The sequence below is a fragment of the Somniosus microcephalus genome, chromosome 19, assembly GCF_052327205.1.
Source record: "Somniosus microcephalus isolate GS21.2 chromosome 19, FLI_Smic_1.0, whole genome shotgun sequence".
Taxonomy (NCBI): domain Eukaryota; kingdom Metazoa; phylum Chordata; class Chondrichthyes; order Squaliformes; family Somniosidae; genus Somniosus; species Somniosus microcephalus.
In genome coordinates this window covers 14181877-14203339 of record NC_141005.1, presented here as the reverse complement: position 1 = coordinate 14203339, position 21463 = coordinate 14181877, and the positions used below count along the sequence as shown (strand labels likewise).

The following is a 21463-nucleotide window of genomic DNA, read 5'->3' as shown; positions in this document are numbered from 1 at the left end:
TTTGCTTGGCTTGGAAAGAATTTAACAAACTGCGTGGCAGAGTGGAAAGCACCAATGTGACCTTCTTCCTACTGCGGCCCCCTAGCCCGAAACGCAGAGGCTCCTGACTGGAACGTTATGAAAATTCCAGTGTAGTTGGAGAGTGGGCATCTTCGCCTGATGGCGTTTCAAACTGGCCAGGTGCCATCAGAGCCCTAGCCATTTAGGCTGACTACGAGACGAGGCACAGATTGAGGAGAGAAGGGCACAGGCAGCAATAGGCCTTTGTCACCACAGGGGACCCCGGAGGCTAAGGTAGAGCAGCTCTTTGCTCCAGGTTGGCTTCTTAGGTAGGTTGTACTGAATGAGTCAGTTACAGTTTCTGTACAGAGGGACAAGAAGCTAATAAAACCCGAAGAGATAATTGGTGCGTTGGGGTAGACATGTCTCAGTTAGTGCTGTTTAAGTAGATCATACACATCTGCCAGCTTCATCAAAACAAGTGCGGAAGACAGCTTTTTGTCTCAGCTACCAGCAGGTGACTGTCAGTGGTGGCTCGGTGGCTGGCACACTTGCCTGTGAGTCAGAAGGTTGTGGGTTCAAGTCTCCCACTAGAGACTTGAGCACAAAATCTAGGCTGACACTCCAGTGCAGCACCGAGGGAGTGCTGCACTATCAGAGGTGCTGTCTTTTGGATGAGATGTTAAACTGTCTGCCCTCTCAGGTGGACGTAAAAGATCCCCCGCCACTATCTCCTCGGTGCCCTGGGCCAATATTTATCTCTCAATCAACATCACTAAAAACAGATTATCTTTTCATTTTCACATTGCTGTTTGTGGGAGCTTGCTGTGCGCAAATTGGCAGCCGCGTTTCCTACATTACAACAGTGACTACACTTCAAAAGTACTTCATTGGCTGTAAAGCGCTTCGGGACGTCCGGAGGTGGTGAAAGGCGTGATATCAAGACAAACCTTTCTTTTGTTTTTACTATTCCTGGGCTACGGCAGGGGCGCAGGGTTTGAGATTTTACTCAGCTGAGAATGAAAAGGTGCTGTAACGCTTTCTGATGTAGCCGAGGGGCTGGTGGCAAAACAGTGGCACTGCAGAGAGGGCTGGAAGCACAGGGGTCGTGGCAGGGTCAGCAGAAGGGAGGTTGGAGAAGGCCAGATGTGACACTGGACTGGTGGTCGGCAAGGGTGAGCCTGTGGATGTGGCAATGGGATTCCCTCCTAATCCTGTTATACACGGACACGTATCAAAACTGCATGGCTTTGGGTAGCGGCCAGATAAATACCTGGGAAGTTATAAAGACTTCCATCTGTTGATAGTTTAGCCAAACACCGTAATGACATACAGAACCGTAACCGCAATACGAGTCACGCCCTCCAGGATCGGAGGAATAAGGACAGAAACCTGGATGGAAAGTTGGAGGGCTGGAAAAAAAACCTCAGTCACGGCTGAAGGTTTTGCTAATACACACACACACCTCCAGGGGGGCAGAGCTTGTGAAACTGGGAGCAATGGAGGGTGACTCATGGAATTCCTTATTACATTCAAAGATATGAGGCGAAGAAATGGTGGTTAAAAAAAAAGCACCAGCGTTGGAAATGTGAATAAAAAAATAAACACAGAAAGCGCTGAAATAACAGCACAGGTCAGTCAGTTTCTGAAAGAGGAAAGATAGGTTAACATTTCCAATGGGATCGTTTGTCAGAACTCACAGGGGGGTCATTTTAGCTTTGGGCGATACTGTAAAACGGGCGCTATCACGGATTGGCCATGCGTTATACACCCCGCCCGATTTACCTTTCAATTGAAATCAGTGGAAGGAAATGCTGGGCGTGATGTATAAGGAGCGGCCAATTCAATACCATCGGCCAGAATTAGAATTACCCCCAATGGCCCCGATTTTAACTCCGGGTGGATTCCCCGCAGAGTTAAAATTGCAGTCGGGTCTCAATGATGTCATCAGGCCGCCACATGCATATGTGAAGAAGGACCCCGTTGGCTCCGGGCGCCTGTCCTCACCGCCTGCTCAGGAAGAGCAGGTTAAAATTGCAGACGTTGTGATCGTGGCGGCTTTCGGACAGGTGAGAGCCGGGGGGGGGGGGGGGGGGAGGCGATTTTAACTGCCCCGCCCGCCAGGTTTCTGCTGAGCGAGTCGGGCTTAAAATGGCCTTGGTTTCTGGTGAAAGGTCACAACTGGCCAGAGAGCACGGTGGCATAGTGGTTAGCACTGTTTGCCTCACAGCGCCAGGGACCCGGGTTCGAATCCGGCCTTGGGTGACTGTCTGTGTGGAGTTTGCACATTCTCCCCGTGTTTGCGTGGGTTTCCTCCGGGTGCTCCGGTTTCCTCCCACAGTCCAAAGATGTGCGGGTTAGGATGATTGGCTATGATAAATTGACCCTTAGTGTTAGGGGGGATTAAATACGTGGGGTTACAGGGATCGGGTGGGATATGTGTCGGTGCAGGCTCGATGGGCCGAAATGGCCTCTATCTGCACTGTGGGGTTTCTGTGATTTCTGTGATACAGCGATGGAAATCAAATCCCAAATGAAGAAGCGCACTGAACATTACACCACACGTGAAGCTGCTTAAAACAGAGACGTACCCATGAGTAGGCTGGTAGTTATGTGGTATCTTGCAGATTTTTTCCACACATGTGTTGCAATAGCCAAACCTTTCTAACACTTGAGGAATTAAAAAAACAAATCATCCAGAACATCACAGCGGGGAAAAGACACCTTCAGACAAGAACAACAACAACTTACATTTATATAGCGCCTTTAATGTAGTGAAATGCTGGTGATTGAAGCAGGTCAACATTTAAGAATAGGTTAGAATTCATAGAAGTTAACGGCGCAGAAGGAGGCCATTCGGCCCATCGTGTCTGTGCCGGCTGAAAAAGAGCCCTCCAGCCCAATCCCACTTTCCAGCTCGGTAGGTGATTGAAGGAAAGGGTATAAAAGGATATGGCCACAGGGCGGGTAAGTGTGATTAAGACTTGGAGGGGAATGCCACCAGCTCCAAGTTCCCTTCCAAGTCACACACCATCCTGACTTAGAAGTATATCGGCCGATCCTTCATCGTCGCTGGGTCAAAATCCTGGAACTCCCTCCCTAACAGCACTGTGGGAGTACCTTCACCACACATAGAAACATAGATAGAAGATAGGAGCAGGAGTAGGCCATTCGGCCCCTCTAGCCTGCTCCGCCATTCAATGCGATCATGGCTGATCATCCAAATTCAGTACCCGGTCCCTGCTTTCTCCCCATACCCCTTGATCCCTTTAGCCTTAAGAAATATATCCAACTACTTCTTGAATATATTTAATGAATTGGCCTCTACTGCCTTCTGTGGTAGAAAATTCCACAGATTCACCACTCTCTGGGTGAAGAAATTCCTCCTCATTTCTGTCCTAAAAGGCCTACCCCTTATCCTTAGACTGTGACCCCTGGTTCTGGATTCCCCGACCATCGGGAACATCCTCCCTGCATCTAGTCTGTCCAGTCCTGCCAGAATTTTATAAGTTTCAATGAGATCCCCTCTCATTCTTCTAAACTTCAGCGAGTGCAAGCCCAATTGACCCAATCTCTCCTCATACGTCATTCCTGCCATCCTAGGTATCAGCCTGGTGAATCTTCGCTGAACTCCTTCCATGGCAAGAATATCCTTCCTCAGATAAGGTGACCAAAACTGCACACAATACTCAAGATGTGGTCTCACCAAGGCCCTGTACAACTGCAGCAAGACATCCTTGTTCTTGTACTCAAACCCTCTCGCTATGAAGGCCAACATACCATTTGCCTTCTTAACCACCTGCTGCACCTGCAATTCAATTCAATTCAATTCAATTCAATTTTATTTGTCATATATGCAGCAGACGTGTGTACTGCACAATGAAATGTTGATTTTTACGAGTCTCCCAACATTGGAATAAATATGGCATAACAATGATAAAAATACTAATAGAAATACAGTAATAATAAATAAAACAACAGTAATAAATAATAATAAATTATACGTTCATGAGTCTTATGGCCTGGGGGTAGAAGCTGTTTCGAAACCTGCTGGTACGAGACCGTATGCTTCGGTATCTCTTACCGGACGGGAGCAGGGCGAAGAGGTTGTGGCTGGGGTGGCTCGCGTCTTTAATGATTCTCAGGGCCTTCCCCCGGCACCTCTCGGGGTAGATATCCTGCACAGCAGGTAGTTTAATTCCTATAGTATGTTGTGCAGCTTTCACCACCATCTGTAGAGCCTTGCAGTCTGTGGCGGTGCAGTTGCCATACCAGGTAGTGATGCAGCCGGACAGGATACTCTCGATGGTGCACCGGTAGAAGTTGGTGAGAATCTGGGGGGCCATTCCAAATTTCTTCAGTCTCCTGAGGAAGAACAGGCGTTGGCATGCCTTCTTCGTTACGATGTCAATGTGATGTGACCACGTTAAGTCCTCCGTAATGAATACACCCAGGAATTTGAAGCTGCTGACCCTCTCCACCTCAGCCCCTTCGATGTAGATTGGGGTGTGTCCCTCCCCCTGCCGCTTCCTGTAGTCCACGATCATCTCCTTTGTTTTGCTGATGTTGAGGGAGAGGTTGTTGTACTTGCACCATTCTGCTAGAGCTCTTACCTCCTCCCTGTAGCCTGTTTCATCGCCATCTGTGATCAGGCCTACAACGGTAGTGTCATCAGCAAACTTGATGATGGAGTTGGATTTGTGCGTGGCCACGCAATCGTGAGTAAACAGGGAGTACAGAAGGGGGTTGAGCATGCTTACCTTCAGCAACTGCAAGCACACGGACTGCGGCGGTTCAAGAAGGCGGTTCACCACCACCTTCTCGAGGGCAATTAGGGATGGGCAATAAATGCCGGGCCTTGCCAGCGACGCCCACATCCTATAAATGAATTTTTTTTAAATGGTGCTAGTGTGGACGGTAAATACCAACACGGGCCGATGGGCCGAATGGCCTGTTTCCCTGTTCTATGTATAAGCTGCTGTGTTTAAGGTTGGTTCAGAAACCGTACCACCAACATCAAAGGGTGAGTTTGGATCTGAGGATTATCCTTTCAGAGCACAGACCAGGGTACGTTAGCAATGCTTAAACCTGTGATTCTGCAAACTCCCCCTGTGCACTAGGAGAGGCTGCACTCAGCATGTTCCTCCACTGCATTGTTTAGAAACTGCTCCCAGCCCGAATCCCCAGCAATGAACTCGATAGCACTGGGAGCAAGCACATCATTCATTCTGTTATCAGGGTGGGTCATCTGATTTCCTGTTTACAATTTATTCCAGTTTTATGACGAAAAATAACGTGAAACCTGGACGTTCTGATCCCAAAATATGTGAGGGGACTGGGCAGGGTTACGGTAAGGTTACATTTCCCAAAACACAAACAGAATGGAGTTACGTGCAGTGTATGTGACCTTGGTCACAGAGCCAGGCAACACCTAGTGTGTCCCAACATTCCCTAGAGCAGCCATCACTGTCTGGAGCGATTCTCTCGGAATAGGGCTGTGACAATATGGGAGTGGGGGCTGCATTACACCCCTGTTACATTGTTATAGTATCACATCGTTAAATGGAACTACTTTGGTATGGAACTACTTTGGTATGGTGTAGTTATATTGCTATGTGGCACACTGTGCACAGGCAGTGCACAGTGCAGCGTCGGACATCTTGTATCACTCCGCACCATGCGGCAGCACTGTAACAAAAGCAAGAATACAGCTAAGTAAAAGCACTAACTAAAATGAACTAAAAGTGTCTGTAATATATATATAGTATAAGAACACAAGAAGTACAGTACATCCACCGGTTCCCCTTTATCCACAGCACATGTTACTTCCTCAAAGAACTCCAATAAATTGGTTAAACATGATTTCCCTTGCACAAAACCATGTTGACTCTGCCTGATTACTTTGAACTTTTCTAAGTGCCCTGCTATAACATCTTTAATAATAGCTTCTAACATCTTCCCTACGACAGATGTTAAGCTAACTGGCCTGTAGTTTCCTGCTTTCTGTCTCCCTCCCTTTTTGAATAAAGGAGTTACATTTGCTATTTTCCAATCTAATGGAACCTTCCCTGAATCTAGGGAATTTTGGAAAATTAAAACCAACGCATCAACTATCTCACTAGCCACTTCTTTTAAGACTCTAGGATGAAGTCCATCAGGACCCGGGGACTTGTCAGCCCGCAGCTCCAACAATTTGCTCAGTACCACTTCCCTGGTGATAGTAATTTTCTTGAGTTCCTCCCGCCCTTCCATTTCCTGATTTACAGCTATTTCTGGGATGTTACTTGTATCCTCCATAGTGAAGACCGATGCAAAATACCTGTTCAATTCAACTGCCATCTCCTTATTTTCCATTATTAATTCCCCAGACTCACTTTTTATAGGACCAACGCTCACTTTAACTCTTTCCTTTTTTAAATACCTATAGAAACTCTTACTATCTGTTTTTATATTTCTAGCTAGCTTTCTCTCGTACTCTAATTTTTCTCTCCTTATTAATCTTTTAGTCAGTCTTTGCTGTTTTTTATATTTTGTCCAATCTTCTGACCTGCCACCCATCTTTGCGCAATGATATGCTTTTTCTTTAAGTTTAATACTATCTTTAACTTTATTGGTTAACCACGGATGGTGGATCCTTCCCTTGGAATGTTTCTTTCTCGTTGGAATGTATATATTCTGTGTATTTTCAAATATCCCCTTAAATGTCTGCCACTGCAACTCTATTGACCTATCCCTTAACCTAATTTGCCAGTTCACTTTAGCTAGCTCTGCTTTCATGCCCTTATAATTGCCCTTATTTAAGTTTAAAATACTAGTCTTGGACCCAAACTCAATGTAAAATTCAATCATATTATGATCGCTGCTGCCTAGGGGCACCTTCATTATGAGGTCATTAATTAATCCTATCTCATTGCACAATACCAGGTCCAGTATGGCCTGCTCTCTGGTTGGCTCCAGAACGTGCTGTTGAAGAAATTATCCCGAAAACATTCCATGAACTCCTCATCTAGGCTACCTTTGCCCATCTGATTTTTCTAGTCTATATGCAGATTAAAATCCCCCATGATTATTGCTGTACCCTTCTGACAAGCTCCCATTATTTTTTCCTTTATACTCCATCCTACCATGTGGTTACTGTTAGGGGGCCTGTACACCACTCCCACAAGTAACTTCTTGCCTTTATTATTTCTCATCTCTACCCAAACCGCTTCTACATCCTGGTTTCCTGAACTTAGGTCATCCCTCTCTATTGTGCTAATACCATCATTAATTAACAGAGCCACCCCTCCACCTTTTCCCACCTTCCTGTCCTTCCTAAATGTCATGTACCTTTCAATATTCAGGTCCCAATCTATGTCATCCTGTAGCCATGTTTCTGTAATGGCTATCAGATCATATTTATTTATTTCTATTTGCGCTATCAGTTCATCTGTTTTGTTTCGAATGCTATTTGCATTCAGATGCAGAGCCTTTAGTTTTGTCCTTTTATTATTTTTGTAACCTCTAGCCTTATCTGTTGATTTACTCTTAGATTTGTACTCTCTATCCCTTCCTGTCACGGTCTGTTTATCATTTCCCATATTAATACCTTTCTCCATTGCCTTGTCTCTAATCTTTGAATTACCACATCTTCCCAAATTTGATCCCATGCCCCCAATATTTAGTTTAAAGCCCTCTCTACCACCCTAGTTATACGACTTGCCAGAACACTGGTCCCAGCACGGTTCAGGTGAAGACCGTCCCAACGATACAGATCCCACTATTCTGAGACTATGACCCCTGGTTCTAGACTCTCCAGCCAGGAGAGACAGCCTCTCAGCCTCTACCCTGTCAATCACCCCTCAGAATCTTATATGTCACATGATATGACGACAATGGAGTTGTTGACCAATCACAGCGATCAATCTCTATCAATGAGTCTACAACAGACCCAGACACTAGGTGAGGAAAACCCCCAGTGGTGGAGAGCTTTGGGAACCAGAGGTCCAAAGTCGCCTGTTCCCCCGAGCTCGCTACACTCCCCACACGTCACGTCTCACATTACTCATAGACTGGATCCCAAACTGTGATTGCCTGAAAAAAATTAATCTAATTTGCATTTGCTGGGGAGCTTGTTCCATAGATTGACCACTCGCTCACTGAAATAATCTTTCCGCGGATTAGTTTTGAATTTACCTTGCGTCCAGCGCAGGCCGTGTCCTCTGATTCTACTGTCTGGACAAGGTGGAACAGTTTGATATGGTCTACATTATCTGCAGCGGTTCAAAAAGAAGGCGGCTCACCACCACCTTCTCAAGGGCAACTAGGGATGGGCAATAAATGCCGGCCTCGCCAGCCACACCCACATCCCAAGCATGAATTAAGAAACATATAAGATTCTGAGGGGGCTAGACAGGGTAGATGCTGAGAGGTTGTTTCCCCTGGCTGGAGAGTCTAGAACTAGGGGGCACAGTCTCAGGATAAGGGGTCGGTCATTTAAGACTGAGATGAGGAGGAATTTCTTCACTCAGAGGGTTGTGAATCTTTGGAATTCTCTGCCCCAGAGGGCTGTGGATGCTGATTCTTTGAGTATATTCAAGGCTGAGATCGATAGATTTTTGGACTCTAGGGGAATCAAGGGATGTGGGGATCAGGCGGGAAGGTGGAAATCACAGAATCACAGAAACCCCACAGTGCAGATAGAGGCCATTTCGGCCCATCGAGCCTGCACCGACACATATCCCACCCGATCCCCGTAACCCCTACACCAACACATATCCCACCCTATCTCTCGACCAATGAGGTCAAAGATCAGCCATGATCTTATTGAATGGCGGAGCAGGCTCGAGGGGCCGAATGGCTGACTCCTGCTCCTATTTCTTATGTTCTTAAAAGTCCCTTTACAATCCTAAAAACAGCAATCATTGCATCGAGCAATTCATGACATGAAATTAATTTTGTGCGTAAAGCTCAACTCTGAACTAAAGCTTCATTAAACACACCGCTGTTTCTTATCTATAATATATTACATTTCCGATCTACGCTGCACACTTCTTATTTGTGGATCACCGTGCCACTAGGTGGCGGCTTGATAGGACTTCTTTCCCATTATAAAGTTGCCTGGCTCGGTCACGTCTGGAGCTGCACACCTCCACCACTAGATGGAGCATCACAAGCTCCAGAAGCTGCAGGTCCCCAGACCTATACCTACAGCATCAAGAACGCTCTGTCTTGGCTCCCGGTGGGCAAAGTCAGGGGAGATCTGCTGGTTCTACATAATACGTTCAATAATTCACTTTAAACTTCTCTGTTCAAGTGTGAGCCGTGACTCAAGGGGGTAGCACTCTCACCTCTGAGTCAGAAGGTTGTGGGTTTAAAGAAGGATATACTTGCCATAGAGGGAGTGCAACGAAAGTTCACCGGACTGGTTCCTGGGATGGGCGGGGATTGTCCTATGAGGAGAGATTGAGTAGACAAGGCCTATATTCTTCAGAGTTTAGAAGAATGAGAGGTGATCTCATTGAAACATACAAAATTCTTACAGGGCTTGACAGGGTAGAGGCTGAGAGGCTGTCTCTCCTGGCTGAGGAGTCTAGAACTAGGGGTCACGGTCTCAGAATAAGGGGACGGCCATTTAGGACTGAGATGAGGAGGAATTTCTTCACTCAGAGGGTGGTGAATCTTTGGAATTCTCTACCCCAGAGGGCTGTGGAGGATCAGTCGTTGAGTATATTCAAGACAGAGATCGATAGATTTTTGGATATTAAGGGATTCAAGGGATATGGGGATAGTGCAGGAAAGTGGAGATGAGGTAGAAGATCAGCCATGACCTTATTGAATGGCGGAGCAGGCTCGAGGGGCCGAATGGCCGACTCCTGCTCCTATTTCTTATGTTCTTATTATGGTTCAAGTCCCATTCCAGAGACTTGAGCACAAAAATCTAAGCTGACACTCTAGTGCAGTGCCGAGGCAGTGCTGTGCTGTCGGAGGTACCGTCTTTCAGATGAGACATTAAACCAAGGCCCCGTCTGCTCCCTCAGGTGGACGTATAAGATCCAATGGCACTATTTTGAAGAAGAGCAGGGGAGTTCTCCCCGGTGTCCTTGCCAATATTTATCCCTTAATCAACATCTCTAAAGAAAACAGATTATCTGGTTATCACATTGCTGTTTGTGGGAGCTTGTTGTGTGCAAATTGGCTGCCGCGTTTCATATGTTACAACAGTGACTACACTTCATTGGCTGTAAAGCACTTTGGGATGTCCTGAGGGTGTGAAACATGCTATATAAAAGCAAGGCTTTCCTTTCTTCCAATTATACAGGGGGTCCCTTACCACAATAAAGATGGTGTGATATGAAAGTTATAAAGGGGATTGTGGGACAACATTACCTGTGGATATCACTGTTTCAACGGTTAATGCGTTTGTTTGAAATTCCTTTGTCTGTTATTTTAACACAGCATTAACCTGGTTATGGTTCACCAACACACTGGGCTGGATTTTCATTGAGGAGGCGTGTAGGAGGCGGGACTACAACTTTCGGGGTTGTAGTCCCGCCTCCATCGAGTTGTGGCCAACCCACGCGATTTTCATTTGATTGACCTTGTTGAGCCCGCCCAGTGGGCTCAGCAGGCCAATTATGGGCCACCCGGCAACAGATGACGTCACAGATTGACATTTCATCTGTCAAGAGCTTTTGACAGATGAAATATCAGCGTTTGACAGCTGTTTGAAGTGTCAAACACTGACAATCTGTACCCCCCAATTTTGAGATTTTAACCCCCCACACGCTTCCAATCCCGCCTCCACGGCCCAATGGAAATCCTGCCCACTGAGTCTGCACAGGAGCATAGGAACAGGCTGATTTAGAGATCTCTCCGGAACAGAAAGCTGAATGCTGCAACTTTTGACAGCTCGCGGCCATTCTGCTTTCTGTGCCGGTGAGATGAGGGACTCCCGAGACCTGAAGGAAGGAAGGCTGTAAAGGTAAGTAAATATAAGTAAAACTTCTTTAAACACTTTACACACACCAAACACACTTACCTCTGCACTCATGCACCCATCACTCACCTGAACACGACATCTCGAACCCTCCAAGCCCTTCAGCCCGACGGCCCGCTTCACTAACTTGGCGTGGTTTGGAGCCGTCGGGAATCCCACACTTCAGCAATAAAAATAGGGATTAGGCTAAAAACTGCCTGTTAACTACCTGTTAACAGGCAGTTAATTGGCACTAATCCCCTTCCCGCCTCGGGGAGGCGGGTCCCAGCACGGGTCGGGTATCCGCCTCCTTTGAAACTGGCATGGAGGTGGGTTGGGGGCGGGATGGGTTTGTGCCCCCCGATTTCGAGATTTTAACCCCCCACATGCCTCCAATCCTGCCTCCATGGCCCAATGAAAATCCTGCCCACTGAGTCTGCACAGGAGCATAGGAACAGGAGGAGGCCATTCAGCCCCTTGAGGCTGTCCCACCATTCAATTATATCATGGCTGATCTGTATCTTAACTCCATCCACCTGCCTTGGTTCCGTTACCCTTAATATTCTGGCCTAACAAAAATCTACCAATCTCAGTTTTGGAATTTTCAATTGACCCTCAACCTCAACAGCTTTTTGGGGGAGTGAGTTCCAGATTTCCACCACCCTTTCTGTGAAGAAGTGAATCCTGACATCACCCCTGAACGGCCTGGCTCTAATTTTAAGGTTCTGCCGCCTTGTTCTGGACTCCCACCACCAGAGGAAATAGTTTCACTCTATCTACCCTATCGCATCCTTTAACCATCTTAAACACCTCAATTAGGCCAATGTTTGCACCGATTAATTTCACAGCCGTGACGCGGGTGGATATGTACAAGGCCGGGAGGAGCAGAGAGCGGCGGTCCAGTGAGTACTTAAACTCACTTTCGCGGGCTTTTTTACAGAGGCTTACCAATCTCACAGACCGGCGGCGGCATTCCGGAGCCACGTCACGATTCAAAAAGTGATGTGGGCAAGAGGAAGCAGCTGATTGGGTGATTACGGCCAGGTGAGTATTTATACTACTCTATAGTTTGACAGTTAAGATTAATAGTTTATAAAAGTTAGAAGGTCTTAATTTTTGTGGTTATAGTTTCTAAGGTCTCTGCTGTGTATCAGGGAGTGCTAGTAACAAGGGCCCTTGAGTATATCATTTAATTGTAGTGTAATTAGTGGTATTGATTTGATTTAATTTAATTTAAATTAATTAAAGGGTAAGTCATGGCAGGACAGCTCGGCCCCGTGGCATGCTCCTCCTGCGCTATGTGGGAAATCAGGGACACTTCCTGTGTCCCTGACGACCATGTGTGCGGGAAGTGTATCCAGCTGCAGCTACTGACAGACCGCATTGTGGTGCTGGAACTGCGAATGGATACATACTGGAGCATTCGCGATGCAGAGGACATAGTGGATAGCACGTTTAGGGAGTTGGTCACACCGCAGGTAAAGGCTGCACAGGCAGGAAGGGAATGGGTGACCACCAGGCAGAGTAGTAGGTGCAGGCAGGTAGTGCAGGGGTCCCCTGTGGCCACCCCCCTCTCATACAGATATACCACTTTGGATATTGTTGAGGGAGGTGGCTTATCGGGGGAAGGCAGCAGCAGCCAACTTCCTGGAACCATGGGTGGTTCTGCTGCACAGGGCGGGAGGAAAAAGTGTGGGAGAGCTATAGTGATAGGGGATTCTACTGTAAGGGGAATAGATAGGCGTTTCTACGGCCGCAAACGAGACTCCAGGATGGTGTGTTGCCTCCCTGCTACAAGGGTCAAGGATGTCTTGGGGCGGCTGCAGGGCATTCTGGAGGGGAAGGGTGAACAACCAGTTGTCGTGGTGCATATAGGTACCAACAATGTAGGTAAAAACTGGGATGAGGTCCTAAAAGATGAATATAGGGAGTTAGGAGGTAAATTAAAAAATAGGACCTCAAAGGTAGTAATCTCAGGATTGCTACCAGAGCCACATGCTAGTCAGAGTAGAAATAGGAGGATATTTCAGATGAATATGTGGCTAGAGGAATGGTGCAAGGGGGAGGGATTCAAATTCCTGGGACATTGGAACCGGTTCTGGGGGAGGTGGGACCAGTACAAACTGGACGGTTTGTACCTGGGTGGGACCGGGACCGGGACCGATGTCCGAGGAGGAGTGTTTGCTAGTGCTGTTGGGGAGAATTTAAACTAAAATGGCAGGGGGTTGGGAACCTGTGCAGGGAGACAGAGGAAAGGGAAGCAATGATAGAAACAAAAGACAGGAAGGAGAAAAGCAAAAGTGGAATGCAGAGAAATCAAGGGTGTAAATCAAACAGGGCTACAGTATATAATAATTCTAAAAGGACTAAGAGTGTTAAAGAAACAAGCCTGAAGGCTTTGTGTCTTAATGCGAGGAGCATTCGTAATAAGGTGGATGAATTAGCTGCGCAAATAGATGTAAACGGATATGAAGTAATTGGAATTACAGAGACATGGCTCCAGGGTGACCAAGGCTGGGAATTCAACATCCAGGGGTATTCAATATTCAGGAAGGACAGGCAAAAAGGAAAAGGAGGTGGGGCAGTATTGCTGGTTAAAGAGGAGATTAACACAATAGTAAGGAAGGATATTAGCTCTGATGATGTGGAATCTGTATGGGTAGAGCTGAGAAATACCAAGGGGCAGAAAACGTTAGTGGGAGTTGTATACAGACCCCCAAACAGTAATGCTGAAGTTGGGGATGGCATTAAATGGGAAATTAGAGACACATGCAATAAGGGCACAGCAGTTATCATGGGTGACTTTAATCTACATATAGATTGGGCTAACCAAATTAGTAACAATACTGTAGAGGAGGAATTCTTAGAGTGTATACGGGATGGTTTCCTGGACCAATATGTCAAGGAACCAACTAGAGATCGGGCCATCTTAGACTGGATATTGTGTAATGAGAAAGGATTAATTAGCAATGTTGTTGTGCAAGGTCCCTTGGGGAGGAGCGATCATAATATGGTAGAATTCTTCATTAAGATGGAGAGTGAAGTAGTTGACTAAGAGAGTGGGGTCCAGAATTTAAATAAAGGAAACTACGATGGTATGAGGCGCGAGTTGGCTAGGATGGATTGGGGAATGTTACTTAAAGGGTTGACGGTGGATAGGCAATGGCAAACATTTAAAGATCGCATGGGTGAACTACAGAATTTGTTCATCCTTGTTTGGCATAAAAATAAAACAAAAAAGGTGACTCAACCGTGGCTAACAAGGGAAATTAGGGATAGCATAAGATCCAAGGAGAAGACATATAAATTGGCCAGAAAAAGCAGCAAACCTGAGGATTGGGAGCAGTTTAGGAGTCAGCAAAGGAGGACAAAGGGATTAATTAAGAGGGGGAAAATAGAATATGAGAGTAAGCTTGGAGGGAACATAAAAACTGACTGTAAAAGCTTCTATAGATATGTGAAGAGAAAAAGATTGGTGAAGTCAAGTGTAGATCCCTTGCAGTCAGAATCAGGGGAATTTATGATGGGGAACAAAGAAATGGCAGACCAATTAAATAGATACTTTGGTTCTGTCTTCACAAAGGAGGACACAAATAAACTCCCAGAGATGTCGGGGAACATAGGGTCTAATGAGAGGGAGGAATTGAATGAAATCAGTATTTGTAGGGAAATGGTGTTAGGGAAATTGAAGGGATTGAAGGCCAATAAATCCCCAGGGCCTAATAATCTACATCCTAGGGTACTTAAGGAAGTGACCCTAGAAATAGTAGATGCATTGCTGGTCATCTTCCAAAATTCTATAGACTCTGGAATAGTTCCCATGGATTGGAGGGTAACGAATGTAATCCCACTATTTAAAAAAGGTGGTAGAGAGAAAACGGGGAATTATAGACCGGTAAGCCTGACATTGGTAGTGGGGAAAATGCTAGAGTCCATTATAAAAGATGTAATAGCAGAGCACTTGGAAAACAGTGACAGGATTGGACAAAGTCAACATGGATTTACAAAAGGTAAATCATGCTTGACTAATCTACTGGAATTTTTTGAGGATGTAACTGGTAGAATAGATAAGGGAGAACCAGTGGATGTGGTGTATTTGGACTTTCAGAAGGCTTTTGATAAGGTCCCGCATAAGAGATTGGCGTTCAAAGTTAAAGCACATGGGATTGGGGGTAAGGTACTGACTTGGATAGAGAACTGGTTGGCAGACAGGAAGCAAAGAGTTGGAATAAACGGGTCTTTTTCCGAGTGGCAGGGAGTGACTAGTGGGGTACCGCAGGGATCAGTGCTACGACCCCAGCTATTCACAATATATATTAATGATCTAGATGAGGGAACTAGATGTAATGTCTCCAAGTTTGCAGACGACACAAAGCTGGGTGGGCGTGTGTGCTGTGAGGAGAAACTCCAGTATGATTTGGACAGGTTGGGTGATTGGGCAGATGCATGGCAGATGCAATATAATGTGGATAAATGCAAGGCTATCCACTTTGGTGGCAAAAACAGGAAGACAGATTATTATCTGAATGGCAATAGATTGGGAAAAGGGGAAGTGCAACGAGACCTGGGTGTCCTTGTGCACCAGTCACTGAAGGTAAGCATGCAGGTGCAGCAGGAGGTTAAGAAGGCAAATGCTATGCTGGCCTTCGTAGCGAGAGGATTCGAGTACAGGAACAAGGATGTCTTGCTGCAGTTGTACAGGGCCTTGGTGAGACCACACCTTGAGTATTGTGTGCAGTTTTGGTCGCCTTATCTGAGGAAGGATGTTCTTGCCATGGAGGGAGTGCAGCGAAGTTTCACTAGACTGATACCTGGGATGGCAGGAATGACATATGAAGAGAAATTGGGTCGATTGGGCTTATATTCACTAGAGTTTAGAAGAATGAGAGGGGATTGTCATAAATCTCATCATCGAGAATCTACCTATGAAATAACACTGGACGGCCAGCCAGTGGCGCTGTCCAAGGAGTATAAATACTCGGGCGTTGGCCCCAGCTTGCCAGGGGCATTTTGTAAAGACAAGGGGCTAGTGAAGTACAACTAGACCTCCATGTTCTGAAATAAGTTGATTAAAGCCTTGCTTTATACTCAAACCAAGTGCGTAGTGAGTTTTATTATGTCAGAGATCTCATTGAAACTTATAAAATTCTAACCGGACTAGACAGACTGGATGCAGGAAGGATGTTCCCGATGGCGGGGGAGTCCAGAACCAGGGGTCACAGTCTAAAGATAAGGGGTAAGCCATTTAGGACAGAGATGAGGAGGAATTTCTTCACCCAGAGAGTGGTGAACCTGTGGAATTCTCTACCACAGAAGGCAGTTGAGGCCAATTCATTAAATATATTCAAGAAGGAGTTAGATATATTTCTTAAGGCTAAAGGGATCAAGGGATATGGGGAGAAAGCAGGGACCGGGTACTGAGTTTGGATGATCAGCCATGATCTAACTGAATGGCGGAGCAGGCTCGAGGGGCCGAATGGCCTACTCCTGCTCCTATTCTTTTATGTTTCTATGTTTCTAAGGCATCGGCAATGACTGATGGCTGCAGCAAGTGAATCACATTGTATATAGGCGGCCCTGGGTCACTGTACCGGTCTGCGCTCCTGCCAACAGAGTGCCCACATTTTGCCATCCATCCAGACCGCTGAGGGCCAGCCCTATAATCAGCACTTTTCCACACAATCTTCCAACTGCGATAAGCTGGGGGGGGGGGGGGTGGGTGGCGGGGGGGAAGCTGTGCCCACCAGCCCCGCGTATCGGGGGAACCCCAGGCACTGCGCACTCAGCAAATCTGTAATGTGCGCTCATGGATAATGGGACTCAGGACCAGATGTTGGGCACATGTGGAAAAGTACAGCAATTTATCAGAGCAGCAAATCACTGGGATTTAACTAAACTATTGCACCTTCAAAAGAATAGATTAATTTCCTGCCCCCTCCCCGGCTCTGTATTTGCTTAAACGCTGTTCATCACTAACATTTCTATCCCAAAAAGCTAAGTCAATTGAAAATTTTAAAACTGAGATTGATAGATGCCCTGGCCTTGTACTTGCTTAAACACTGTTAAATCTCTAACTTCTTCGAGCTCTGATGAAAAGTCATTGACCTGAAACATTGGGCTGGATTTTACCGACATTGGTGGGTCCGTGGCGGGCGACGTCGGTGGCGGGTCCTGGCCCCACGGCCGGCTCCAGCCCGCTGTGTAGAATGAATTTACTGTGACTGAGCTTGTTAAGCCCGCCCAGCGAGTTTCCCGGCCAATTGAAGGAAGCAGGTCTGATGACGTCACTTAAAGGGACCCTGGCCAACTTTATTTTGACAGTTGTGCTGTCAGTGTTCTACAGCATTGAGGTGCTGCAAACATTGACAAGCACTGCACAGAGGTGCATGGCTGTACCCAGGCTCTCCCATGGGTACAGCCATGCCCAGGGAGGTTCTCTTCCCTTCCCATGGGTGGGAGAGACCTCTCTAGGATATCAACACAGCCTGGTTGCACAGGAGGGCACAAGCAGGGATGTGTTCAGGAGGACCTGGGTGCAGTGCCGCAAACTCAGTAGATCACGAAAACGTTAGTACAAAGCCACACTCAACCTCATCCTGCTGTGCCTCTCATCACATCCCCATCACACTGCCTTCCCTACCCTACTCCTGCACATTCTTACTCACACCAATTTACCTTGCACCTCCACCCATCCCTCTCTATCTACATTATCATTTCCCCATCTCACTAACCACCCCTCACACTCGCCCTCATCCTAATGCAATTATACCAACTAACAACACACAAGGGTAGGCACTTGTGTGTTTTAACCAATGTTCATGTAAAGTTTCAGCTAATGTGCTGTCAAACATTGAAACCTTGGACAGATTTGTGTGCACCTTTGGAAGTGGCTTAGTGAGTTGCAGTGAATGGTGAGACATAACAGTACCCCCCGCAATGGTGATGAGTGTGAAAGGAATGGCTTGGGCATTGTAGGGATGCTTTATTCTGTTGGTGTGGGGTGGTGCCAACCTGGCGCATCATGCGGCAGCCTTGGTGTACAGCATCAAGTGAAGTAAATCTGGCTATGGTGAGGCCATCCCTGGCCTCCCGAGCAGCAATGTGGTCCGGTGCTGATGCCCTCTGTCCTGTGCAGCATCAATTGATTGCGGAGAAGGTTGGTGTTGTTGTTGGTGCTGCTGGTGTGCCTGGTGATGCTGGTGTTGTGGCTGATTATGGTGGGATTCTGAGGACCAAAGTGAGAGAGTATAAAGTGCACCAATGTGTTGTGTCGGTACCTTTCTACCTAGACACAATTAGAACTCAGAACCCAGAGATTCAAACATGAAGTGCTTTATTCAGGAAGGAAAGTTTTGGAGAGTTCCAAACAAAGAGAGCTAAACTTAACCAAGAGAACACCCAACCATGTATCTGCTGTGACAGCGCCACCACAGGTGGGAGGAGAACACACAACACATAACATATTCCTCCCCTCTTAAATGAAAGGTCCACATTATTCCTCAACAGGTAAGTTACTTTCAATGCACTCAACTAACCAAGGGTAGAGGTAGACTGCCTCAAACCCTGACTTTACCCTGGGGTTTATTCTGCCCCAGTCTTGTGGGTAAGTCACTAAGCCTACAGATCCAAGCGTCTTGGAGGCCGCCGCTATCTGACAGGATACCGGCGGTCATCGCTGGCTTCCACAGCAGTAGGCATTGACACAGGCCTAGATAGAGAAGGTGCCTGTGTCAGTCGAAAGTCAGGAGTTTGCACAGGTGGAACAGTCTCTATGACTTCCTGTGTTGGAGAAGAGCACTGTGGCAAAGGATGCTGGTTTGCGGTATCACCCGGAAACAGTTCAGGCCAACCAGCCGTTGGAGCCTCTGTGGCTGTCTCTGCTCCTAGCAACAGTTGATCTGTGTTCTCCAGACGACGTCCTCAGCAGTCTCAACCGTGTAAGACACAGGGCCCGTCTGCGCGATCACCGTAGCAGGAACCCATTTCGGTCCATTGTTGTAGTTTCGAGCTAGGACGTGCTCTCCCGGGTGAAACGGTCTCTCCTTGGCTCTTTTCTCTCTCTTTTCAACTTGAGCTTGTTGTTGACAATGGACAACCTGTTCTGCCCTTGGAGGTTTGAGTAAGTCAAAACGTGTCCACAACTGCCTCTCCATCATGAGCGATGCGGGGGAAGTTTTGGTTGTGGCATGCGGCTCGTTCCTGTAGGACAACAGGAAGCTGCTCAGACGTTGGTGGATTGAGCCCTGACCTTGCGATGCCTTCAAGGCGTGCTTCAAAGTTTGCATGAACCTTTCTGCCAGGCCATTAGTAGAGGGATGATAGGGCGCAGACCTGATGTGTTGGACACCATTCACATGCAGGAAGGTTGCAAACTCCTGTGATACAAATTGTGGACCGTTGTCACTTACGAGTTGTTCCGGTGAGCCATAATGGCTGAACATCTCACCAAGTTTCTCAATTGTTTTCTCTGCCGTGGTAGACCTCATCACAGCGACCACCGGCCACTTGCTACGAGCCTCCACAACCACCATAAACATCTTCTCTTCGAAAGGACCGGCGAAGTCCACATGTACTCGCTGCCACACTTCTGCAGGCCAATCCCAGGGGTGTAGGGTTGCCAGCTGTGGAACATTCCGGACCCTTTGACATGGGGAACATGTTTTGGCTTTCTCCTCAATATTTCCATCGAGACCTGGCCACCAGAAGTAGCTTCTTGCCATTTCCTTCATCTGAACCATCCCACTGTGGCCTGTATGAAGTTGTTGCAGTATAGGTTCCCTCAGAGGTGGCGGAATGATGACACGGCGTTCCCAAAGAAGACAACCTGCCTGGATGGAGAGCTCATTTCTTTTTGAAACGTAAGGTTTCAAACTAGGAGAATCTCCTATAGCTCTCCCTCGAATGACATCGTCCATTACCTCAGACAGGACTGGATCGTTGCGGGTGTACCTTCGCACCTGAGCTGCCGTGACAGGTGCTCCCTCCACTTGTCTAAAGTAGAAGATGTCTATCTGACGAGGCTCTGGGGGAGTAACAGGCAAGGTTGGCCTCGAGAGACCGTCTGCGTTGCCATGCAAGTCTGATTTGCGATATTTGATGTCGTATGTGTGTCCTGACAACAGTAAAGCCCACCTTTGCATCCCGCTTGCAGCAAGAGACGGAATTCCGGTGTGGGGCCCGAAGATTGAAGTCAATGGACGGTGGTCCGTTAGGAGATGAACCTTCTCCCAAACAGGTACTGATGAAATTTTCGAATTCCAAAAACGATTCCCAAGGCCTCGCGCTCAATCTGTGCATAGTTACTCTCGGCCTTGTTCAAGGTGCGTGATGCAAAGGCGATAGGTTTCTCTTCACCAGAAGGCATGATGTGGGATATGACTGCTCCCACATCATATGATGACGCATCACATGCTAGCTGCATGGGTAGCTTTAGGTCGAAGTGTGTTAGGACCTCCGATTTCAGCAATGCTTTCTTTGCTTGGGCGAAAGCTTCGTTGCACAGTTCAGTCCATTTCCATGTTTTGCCTTGACATAGCAACTGATGTAACGGCTTCAGCAATGTTGCTAAGTCTTGAATAAACTTCCCATAGTAGTTAAGTAGCCCCAGAAATGAACGTAACTGGCTCACATTCTGGGGTGCTGGGGCCTCCACGATCGCCTTGACCTTTGACGGCGCCTTATGCAGGCCAATAGCGTCAATCACATGCCCCAGGTACTCAACTGAAGACTGAAAGAATTCACATTTGTCCTTACGAACTCTGAGTCCGTACTCTTTCAGTCATTGTAGTGTCGCATCCAAGTTCAGAAGATGATCCTCCTCATTTGTCCCAGTGACAAGGATGTCATCCAGGTAGCACTGGACTCCTGGCAGTCCACTCAAAATCTGATCCATTGCCCTTTGGAATAGAGCAGGGGCCGACGTAATTCCAAACGGAAGGCGGCAGTACCTGTATAGCCCCTTGTGTGTCACAATTGTCAGCAGCTACTTTGATTTGTCATTGACATGCATTTGTAGATAAGCCTGGCATAAGTCTATTTTGCTGAACTTTTGCCCTCCGGCCAGGCCCGTAAAAAGATCATCAATGAGGGGAAGAGGGTACTGTTCCGCAGACAGCACCGGGTTAATAGTCACTTTAAAATCCCCGCAGATTCGAACAGATCCATCCTTTTTCAGGACAGGAACAATGGGTGTGGCCCATTTGCTCACGCTCACAGGCTCCAGGACTCCATTCTCGACTAAGGCCTCCAAGTTAGCCTCAACTTTTGACCTAATTGCATAGGGTACAGGTCGGGCTTTGTGAAACTTCGGCTTGCTGTCAGGTTTAATGTCCAGTCTCACGCTGATCTTTTTCATGCTCCCAAGTTCCCCATTGAAGAGTTCTGCATGTTTGTTTAACACTGCAGTCAGACCTGACTCCCCTTTTGACATCATGCGGACTGCAGGCCAGTCCAGCGTGATTTTCTCTAGCCACGCACGTCCCAGTAGCGATGGGTAATTTCCCTTTA

The 21463-nt window shown here is 47.1% G+C and overlaps 1 protein-coding gene across 1 annotated transcript in view; it reads right to left on the bottom strand.

Moving 5' to 3' along the window:
* The window catches only part of LOC147103562 (somatomedin-B and thrombospondin type-1 domain-containing protein), a 150886-nt gene that overhangs the window by 6461 nt on the left and 122962 nt on the right, over positions 1-21463 (bottom strand). The gene's annotated exons all lie outside the window — the stretch shown is intronic.